General features: G+C 35.3%; 1 long non-coding RNA gene across 1 annotated transcript; it reads right to left on the bottom strand.

Moving 5' to 3' along the window:
* Nucleotides 1–621: 621 nt before the first annotated feature.
* LOC128030146 (uncharacterized) lies at nt 622–10,085 on the bottom strand. Its single transcript, XR_008187839.1, has 3 exons — nt 9,943–10,085; nt 7,277–7,553; nt 622–1,899 (listed from the first exon to the last, which is right to left on the bottom strand). It is a non-coding gene; the product is annotated as an uncharacterized LOC128030146 (long non-coding RNA).
* Between the last annotated feature and the right edge of the window lie 258 nt (nt 10,086–10,343).

Genomic DNA, 10,343 nt, shown 5'->3' with positions numbered 1-10,343 from the left:
CCGAGAAGACATAAGTAGTTCACACCAAAATTTTTCAACATGATGCTAATATACTGAAGATGTTAAATTTCGAATGGGTTTAGGATACCTTAAATGGTGTGGCCATAGCGATTTATTAAAGTAACATAAAAAAAAAATACAATAGTTATTTTATGATATCTTTTAAATTTTTAATTCCAACTCTTCATAATTTTTTATATACGTAGAAGTCATCATTTGAAGGAAGCAAAGTAAGTTTCATAGCTTTATCATTTTCAAGACCCAGCATGAAATTAAAACTATCATAACTTATAAATCAAGCTTGCAATTCTTAGTACCAATAATGGCCACCAGATGGAGCTATAGGATAACTTTTAAATAATTATTGTAGAAACGAGTATGATTTAAATCATTTATAGAAATCTTTCAAAGAAAAATAAAATGAATTTTATGTATTTACTGATAAAATGACCCTCACTTAATTAGAATAACAAGCTGAAGTATTGTGAACTGTATATTAAGAATAATTCTTTATAGGCTTTATGGACAGATATGTTTTGAGAGACTCTTGAAGGTTCAGCCCCACATCCTCTTTTACCACTGTTTAAATAATGTATCTTACAGAACAGGTGCGGATGAATTTTGGATAGCTTGAATGGTTTTGTCGTGGTGATTTATTGAAATAACAGTAAAAAAGTAACCAGTAAATGTCTTTTATTTTTTTAAAGTGCAGCTTCTAAACACTTCAAAAAAATGTACACATAGAAGACAAGTCATTCTGAGGAAATATGCATAGTTTCATGACTATACAACACTATATGGATGATAGAAAATTAAAAAACTATCATACATCTGATGTCACTCTGTCCCTCTGTCACTGTGGGTAATGTGTGTGTGTGTGTGTGTGTGTGTGTGTGTGTGTGTGTGTGTGTGTGTGTGTGTGTGTGTGTGTGTGTGTGTGTGTATGTGTGTGGGTGTTAAGTGAATTAGGTGTGAAACTATCAGGGAGCATTTAGTCTCCAGTGCCAACATTTTACAGAACTGCCACTTTCCTGGAGTCTCCAGAATTACTCTGTGTCAGGTTCTGAGAGATCTAAGATTCAAAAAAATTATTTGATTAGAATACCATGAAGTATTGTGAAATACTATATATTAAGACTTTATATATAGGCTTTATGAACAGATTAGAGTGACTCGTGAAGGACCAGCACCACCTCCTCTTGTCCGATGGTTTGAGGAATATATCTTCCAGAATCCGGGATTAAGATTTAGGAGCTCATTTTTATTCCACCTCCTTTCCTGAAAGTCTGTCTTGCAGAATTGACTAAAAATTAATCTTCACATTAATTCCTAATTATTTTGCAATTCTTTTTGTCAGTTCTTCTTGACCTGTTTTTTTCTTCTTCTTTTCTGACCTCATGACCCAGTCAGCATTTTTTGTACAATGGCCAAGTCTTAACTTATCCATTTCTGTATTGCATTTGTGTTTGATATTTCTCATGGGCTTTACAGTTTGAGTTAAAACTCTTTTTTAGCGCATTTCATCTGTAAAAGAAAACATGCCCAATAATTCTGCACACATGAATATAAGGAGTTTTTCTCTTCCAGCTTTCCTGGACTATTGTATAGCACTCATAAATGATTAAATAAAAAATAATGGTAGTTATTAAGATTGATATGGTTTGGAATTGGTAAAATGTGCTTGGAAAAAAATCACAATAAAACAATGTTTTAATGTTTAAGTTTGGAATATTAACTGACATGAATGAATGCTATATAAATATTGTTCATGTTAACATAATGTTTAGAAATGAAATATTATTGTAAAGTGTCACTAAAGTTATATATATTGTTCTGTGAATGTGATTTTAAAGTCTTGATGATTCTGATTAACCCTTTAACTGCCTTATCCTTTAAAACCTCACTGCCAGAGAGAGAGAGAGAGAGAGAGAGAGAGAGAGACCTAATCATCCCTTTAATAATCAGGAAAAAAAAAAAATCTGTATTTTAAATTGTTATTGTTTTTGTTGTTGCTAATGGTGGTGTTTTTTCCTTTCATTACAGGTTAAGAAATCTCTTAGGCCTTATCCTTTTCTGACAGTTTTAGGGATTTAAAAACATCCTAAGAATCCTTATTTGTGCTGCAAATAATAATTTCAAACTCATTTGATACTGACCTATGACAACCTGTGACGTGACATGACATTTATTAATCTCATGGATGTAACAGTAAAACTCTTCAACTGACAGATAAAGCTGCAATGCAAGCAAAACTATTTCACAAATGCTTATAGGTCATTAAAATCATTACAAAACACAAATAATTTATTTAAGGATTTGGTAACACTGTAAAATAATGTCTAATTTATTAACATTAGTAAATGCATTGGTAACACTTTATAATAACTGCACTCATTAGCTAAGCATTAGTAAATAGTTCATGATTATAAAGCCTTTTCCCTTAATAATAGTCATTATTAAGCAGTAATACATCTATAAATAAATTGTTCTTGGTTTAAAAGCACATATATTACAAAATAGATGAAAGTCTCAGTTGTCTTATAAAATAAATGAATAAACACAACCCAGTTTGATTCAGAATTCAGAAATATTTATTTCAAGATGCAATAAAAGGAAACTGTACACTTGAATAGGTTTTGAGCGATTCTTGAAGGATTAGCATCACCTCCTCTTGTACGATGGTTTGAGGAATATATCTTCCAGATAGTACTGCTGCTCCCTATATGCAGAGTATGCAGTCTTCGTAGGGCACCAACTCCCAGAGGGGGTACCATCCCAGTTGCTCAAAAAAAAAAAAAAAAAATATGCGCCATTCTCCCATCTGTGCTCGCGACCGCTCACACCTCATGTTTGCGGCTGAATGTTCGTAATTGATGGATGGACATCTATGCCTGGGTATAGGACATCAGCAATCCAGCACAGAGAAAAGAAATCTAAAGTAAAAAAACAGGCATAAAGTTGTACATTCGAGAGTCTCAAATTTAGGGACCGTCTCTAAAGTTACATGTGATATTGTTATACACTTTTCTAACGTCAGTAGCATTTGAAGAGAATGACTTACAGTCATAAAAACAACTGTAATTTTTCATCTAGGTGACAGCTATAATGCACAATTAATTTGAATGTTTCATATTTATTACAACAAACTGTAAGTCATATGTAAATTATGCTACTTTTTCACATGGGCTCAAATGCAAATTTGAAGCTCAATAGCATTTGAGAAGAAAGACTTGCAGTCATAAAACAATTGTAATATGTTCATATAGGTGTCAGCTACAATGCACACCTTATACATTTTTTATAAATATAAAAATAAAGTGTTACTAAAGTTATATATATATTGTTCTGTGTATGTGATTTCAAAGTCTAGATTGGTCGGATTAACACTTTAACTGCCGCATCCCTTAAAACTTGATTGTCAGAGGGTTACTGTAAATTCTTATGCCCGCTGGGCACAGTTTTCCCGATGCCACCGGGGTGGCGTTGCACTGATGGCTTGAGCCCGACATCGCTGCTTGCAGCTATATTTATTATTATTATTATTATTATTATTTTTTTTTTTAAACCTTCCGGGCTTTTTTGGGGGCCTTAACATGCTCAAAAACTCTTGAAAATTGGCACACACATTGGAATCTGCGGCCATCAGGACGCCACAGAGACTGGGACCCGGGCGTGGCACAGGGGTTCTACAGCGCCCCCTGGAACACCGTCAGAAATCTTGAACCATAGCTCACACACGCTTGCATGTATTTATATGAAACTCAGTACACTTATAGATCTCATTGAGCCGAACAACTTTCGCACTCTATGTCATAGGCTCCGCCCAACAGGAAGTCAGCTATTCAGGGCTGTTTATAAAAAGCATGCTCTGGAATTTGATATACTTGTCATAGGTTTTTTACTTCATTGCCACGAAACTCGGTCAACATGATCTCAAGACATTGGGGATGGAAAATTGCGAGGGGATTTTTGATATCTCGAACGGTTTGCCCGTGGCGAGGCGTTGAAATTATGGCGAGAAATGAGCAACAGGAAATGCCTAATAACATCCACATACATTTCCTGAATTTGATCAAACTTCATTGGTTTGTTCGTTGTATGATACCAATCGTATATATGTGACTATTAGGAGTCAAAGTTATAGCGCCACCAACTGGCAGCAGGAAGTGAGTCATTTTCAAAATGTTTTGAATTCAGCATCTTATTTTTACTCAATTTACTTAAAACTTCATCAGAATAATGACAAGACACGGCCGATGTAAATCTGTTGTGGGGATATTGATATCTAATATGGCGTTGCCATGGCAACGTGTCAAACTTGAATGTTCTGTTATGATGAGTTTGAGGCAGACAACAACCTCAGATTTACATGAAACTCAAAACACATATCAGTATTAGTGATAGCTAGACAATGGCAAAAGCTTTTAAAAGGGCGTGAAGGAGCTTGAACGGTTTTGTCGTGGTGATTTTTTGAAATGACAGTAAAAAGGGAAACATTAATTGTCTTGTATTTTTAAATTGCAGCTTCCAAACACTTAAAAAAAAATTCATACAGAGATCAAATCATTCTGAGGACATATGCATAGTTTCATGACTTTACAACACTGTATGATTAAAAGAAAATTAAAAAACTGTCAGACATCTCAACTCACTCTGTCCCTCTGTTTGAGCAATGTATGTGTGCTGACTGAGTGCATGTGTGTGTGTGAGTGTGTGTGTGTGAGTGGGGGATGGGCATGAGCTGAGTGGCAGACACAATGAGAGAGAGAGAGAGAGACTTAATCATCTCTTTAATCACCAGAAAAAAAAATGTATTTTAAATTGTTATTTTTTGTTGCTGTTGCTAACATTGCTGTTTTCATTACAGCTTAAGAAATCTCTTAGGCCTTATCCTTTTCTGACAGTTTCAGGAATTAAAAACAAAATTCTAAAAATATTTATTTGTGCTGCAAATAATAATTTAAACTCATTTGATACTGACCTATTCCATCCTGTGACATGACATGTATCTACATTTTTAAAATCTCATGGATGTAACAGTAAAACTGTTCAGTTCACAGATCAAGACTAAGATTCTTTCACAAATGCTTATAAGTCATTAAAGGATTTAATAACACTGTAAAATAATGTCTAATTTGTTAACATTAATAAATGCATTGGTAACACTTTATAATAACTGCACTCTCTAGTAAATAGTCAGTTTATGCTTTATGAAGCCTTGTCCCAATATTAATAGTCAGTAGTAAGCAGTTTATAAATACAGCTATAAATAGCTTGTTCTTGGTTTATAAGCACATTTATTAAAAAGGAGAGTAAAGGGTCAGTTATCTTCCTATGAAAAATAAAAAAAATAAAAATAAACAAACAACAACACAGATTGATACAGAACTCAAAAATTTTATTGTGGATTTATGATAAAATCAGCATGTAAAAATGAATTCATACTCCTCCGAGAAGACATAAGTAGTTCACACCAAACTTTTTCAACATGATGCTAATATACTGAAGATGTTAAATTGTGAATGGGTTTAGGATACCTTAAATGGTGTGGCCATAGCGATTTATTAAAGTAACATAAAAAAATACAATAGTTATTTTACGATATCTTTAACATTTTTCATTTCAACTCTTCATAATTTTTTATATATGTAGAAGTCATCATTTGAAGGAAGCACAGTAAGTTTCATAGCTTTATAATTTTCAAGAGCCAGCATAAAATTAAAACTATCATAACTTATAAATCAAGCTTGCAATTCTTAGTACCAATAATGGCCACCAGATGGAGCTATAGGCTTACTTTTAAATAATTATTGTAGAAACGAGTATGATTTAAATCATTTATAGAAATCTTTCAAAGAAAAATAATATGAATTTTATGCATTTTACTGATAAAATGACCCTCACTTAATTAGAATAACAAGCTGAACTATTGTGAACTGTATATTAAGAATAATTCTTTATAGGCTTTATGGACAGATAAGTTTTGAGTGACTCTTGAAGGTTCAGCCCCACATCCTCTTTTACCACTGTTTAAAGAATTTATCTTACAGTACAGGTGCGGATGAATTTTGAATGGCTTGAATGGTTTTGTCGTGGTAATTTATTGAAATAACAGTAAAAAAGTAACCATTAAATGTCTTTTATTTTTTTAAAGTGCAGCTTCTAAACACTTCAAAAAAATTTACACATAGAAGACAAGTCATTCTGAAGAAATATGCATAGTTTCATGACTATACAACACTATATGGATGATAGAAAATTAAAAAACTATCAAACATCTGATGTAACTCTGTCCCTCTGTCACTGTGGGTAATGTGTGTGTGTGTGTGTGTGTTAAGTGAATTAGGTGTGAAACTATCAGGGAGCATTTAGTCTCCAGCGCCAACATTTTACAGAACTGCCACTTTCCTGGAGTCTCCAGAATTACTCTGTGTCAGGTTCTGAGAGATCTAAGATTCAAAAAAAATATTTAATTAGAATACCATGAAGTATTGTGAAATACTGTATATTAAGACTTTATATATAGGCTTTATGAATAGATTAGAGTGACTCGTGAAGGACCAGCACCACCTCCTCTTGTCCGATGGTATGAGGAATATATCTTCCAGAATCTGGGATTAAGATTTAGGAGCTCTTTTTTATTCCACCTCCTTTCCTGAAAGTCTGTCTTGCAGAATTGACTAAAAATTAATCTTCACATTAATTCCTAATTATTTTGCAATTCTTTTTGTCAGTTCTTCTTGACCTGTTTTTTTCTTCTTCTTTTCTGACCTCATGACCCAGTCAGCATTTTTTGTACAATGGCCAAGTCTTAACTTATCAATTTCTGTATTGCATTTTGTGTTTGATATTTCTCATGGGCTTTACAGTTTGAGTTAAAACTCTTTTTAGCGCATTTCATCTGTAAAAGAAAACATGCCCAATAATTCTGCACACATGAATATAAGGAGTTTTTCTCTTCCAGCTTTCCTGGACTATTGTATAGCACTCATAAATGATTAAATAAAAAATAATGGTAGTTATTAAGATTGATATGGTTTGGAATTGTTAAAATGTGCTTAGAAAAAAATCACAATAAAACAATGTTTTAATGTTTAAGTTTGGAATATTAACTGACATGAATGAATGCTATATAAATATTGTTCATGTTAACATAATGTTTAGAAATGAAATATTATTGTAAAGTGTCACTAAAGTTATATATATTGTTCTGTGAATGTGATTTTAAAGTCTTGATCATTCTGATTAACCCTTTAACTGCCTTATCCTTTAAAACCTCACTGCCAGAGGGATATTGTGAATGCATGTGCCCGCTGGGCACAGTTTACCTGATGCCACCGGGGTGGCGATGGCATTGGTGGCTTGAGCCCGCCATCGCTGCTTGCAGCTATATTTATTCTTATTCTTCCGCTTCTCCAAAATGAATCGCATTTTTGAGGGCTTAAACATGCTCAAAAAGTCATGAAACTTTGCACACGCGTAAAACCAGGTGAAAATTTTCGTCTGATATAGGATTCAGAAGAGGGTGTGGCAAAATGACTCGACAGCGCCACCTATACCAAGAAAATCAACAGCCTTCGAGCTATGTTTCACGTACATGCACAAAAATTGGCACACATATGTAACACACCAATACCTACAAAAAAGACTCTTGGAGCAAAATTCTAAAACCAACAGTAAGTCGGTTATTTGTAATATTATGAGCAAATTTTGTGTAATTTGGGTCATTTCCATATGTTGTATTTTAACGAACTCCTCCTAGAGATTTCTTCAAATCAACACCAAATTTGGTATGCCTAATCTAAATGCCTTTGCGATGTTAAATTGCGAAGATCTTGAGTTTTCGTTGAAGGGCGTGTCCGTGGCGGCCTGGCGAATTTCGATGATTCGCCATGAAAAATGAAGTTGCTATAACTCAGACATACAATTTCCAATCTGCCCCAAACTTCACATGTTTGATGAGACTCCGAACCTCAACAGATTGACATGCCCATATTCAGTTATAGTCATAGCGCCACCTATTGGCAACAGGAAGTGACATATTTTACGCTGCGACGAACTACTCCTAGGAATTCTATGACATCAATGTCTTTTTTGTGGTCAGTCTAATCTAAAGGCCTGTGCGATGTTCAGTTGTGAAGATCTTGAGTTTTCGTTAAAAGGCGTGTTCATGGCGCCGCGACGAAGTTCGATGTCTCGTCATGGGAATAAAAGATGTTATAACTCAGGTAAAAAATGTTCGATCTTCCCCAAACTTCACATGTGTGATAAGAGTCCTGGCCTGAACAGATATGAAGGCCAATATTCCACCGGGTCTGGCAGAATGGCTCTATAGCGCCACCTATACACTTTCAACGGAGTGCGCCTCGAGCTATGTTTCACGTACATGTACAAAAACTGGTAAACACATGTAACTCACCAATATCTACAAAAAAGTCTCTTGGTACGAAATCCGGATCCCAACAGGAAGTCGGTTATTTTGAATTTTCCCTTCAAAATTCGTGTTGTTTTTGCCATTTTCAGGGGTTGTACTTTAACGAACTACTCCTAGAGATTTATTCAGATCAATACCAAACTTGGTCAGTGTAATCTAAAGCCCTTTGCAATAATAAATTGCGAAGGACTTGAGGTTTCGTTAAAGGGCGGGTCCATGGCGGCCTGACAAATTTCGATGTTTCGCCATGAAAAAGGAAGTTGCTGTAACTCAGACATACAATGTCCAATCTGCCCCAAACTTCAAATGTTGGATAAGACTCTTGACCTGAACAGATGTACATGCCAATATTCAGTTATAGTCATAGCGCCACCTATTGGCAACAGGAAGTTAAATATTTTACACTGCGACAAACTACTCCTAGAAATGTTATGACATCAATGTCTTTTTTGTGGTCAGTCTAATCTAAAGACCTGTGTGATGTTTAGTTGTGAAGATCTTGAATTTTTGTTAAAAGGCGTGTCCATGGCGCCGTGATGAAGTTCGATGTCTCGCCACGGGAATAAAAGATGTTATAACTCAGGTATAAAATGTCCGTTCTTGCCCAAACTTCACATGTGTGATAAGGGTCCTGGCCTAAACAGATCTGAAGGCCAATATTCCATAGAGTGTGGCAAAATGGCTCGATAGCGCCACCTATACACTTTCAACGGAGTGCGTATACACTTTAAACGGAGTGCGCCTCGAGCTATGTTTCACGTACATGTAAAAAAATCGGTACACACATGTAACACACCAATATCTACGAAAAAGTCTCTTGGTACGAAATCCGAATCCCCAGTTATTTAGAATTTTCTCTGCAAAATTAGTGTTGTTTTGGCCATTTTCAGGGGTTGGACTTTAACAAACTCCTCCTAGAGATTTATTCAGATCAACACCAAACTTGGTCAGTGTAATCTAAAGCCTTTTGCGATCTCAAATTGCGAAGATCTTGAGGTGTCATTAAAGGGCATGTCCATGGCGGCCTGACAAATTTCGATGTTTCGACATGAAATAGGATGTTGTTGTAACTCAGGCATAAAATGTCCAATCCTCCCCAAACCTCACAAGTTCGATAAAAGTCCTGCCCTGAACACATCTGAAGGCCAATATTCCATTATAATGATAGCGCCACCTGCTGGCAACAGGAAGATTGGCACATATATGGAATAATCTTTGATATATTCTACTTATATTTTTTGAGTTTAAACGCATATTTCTCACCGTTCACCTATTAACTAAAGCCACTCGCTGCCGGTGAGCCCGGGTGCGAGGGCCCGTTCATCGCTGCTTGCAGCTTTAATTATTATTATTATTATTCTTCCGCTTCTCCAAAATGAATGGCATTTTTGAGGGCTTAAACATGCTCAAAAAGTCATGAAACTTTGCACACGCGTCAAACCAGGTGAAAATTTTCGTCTGATATAGGATTCAGAAGAGGGTGTGGCAAAATGGCTCGACAGCGCCACCTATACGAAGAAAATCAACAGCCTTCGAGCTATGTTTCACGTACATGCACGAAAATTGGCACACATATGTAACACACCAATACCTACAAAAAAGACTCTTGGAGCAAATTTCTAAAACCAACAGGAAGTCGGTTATTTGTAATATTATGAGCAAATTTTGTGTAATTTTGGTCATTTCCATATGCTGTATTTTAACGAACTCCTCCTAGAGATTTCTTCAAATCAACACCAAATTTGGTATGCCTAATCTAAAGGCCTTTGCGATGTTAAATTGCGAAGATCTTGAGTTTTCGTTGAAGGGCGTGTCCGTGGTGGCCTGGCAAATTTCGATGATTCGCCATGAAAAATGAAGTTGCTATAACTCACACATACAATGTCCAATCTGCCCCAAACTTCACATG

This window comes from Carassius gibelio, chromosome A16, assembly GCF_023724105.1.
Source record: "Carassius gibelio isolate Cgi1373 ecotype wild population from Czech Republic chromosome A16, carGib1.2-hapl.c, whole genome shotgun sequence".
In the NCBI taxonomy this organism is placed as follows: domain Eukaryota; kingdom Metazoa; phylum Chordata; class Actinopteri; order Cypriniformes; family Cyprinidae; genus Carassius; species Carassius gibelio.
The sequence above is the reverse complement of the archived record's forward strand: the minus strand, read 5'-3'. Positions and strand labels throughout refer to the sequence as shown.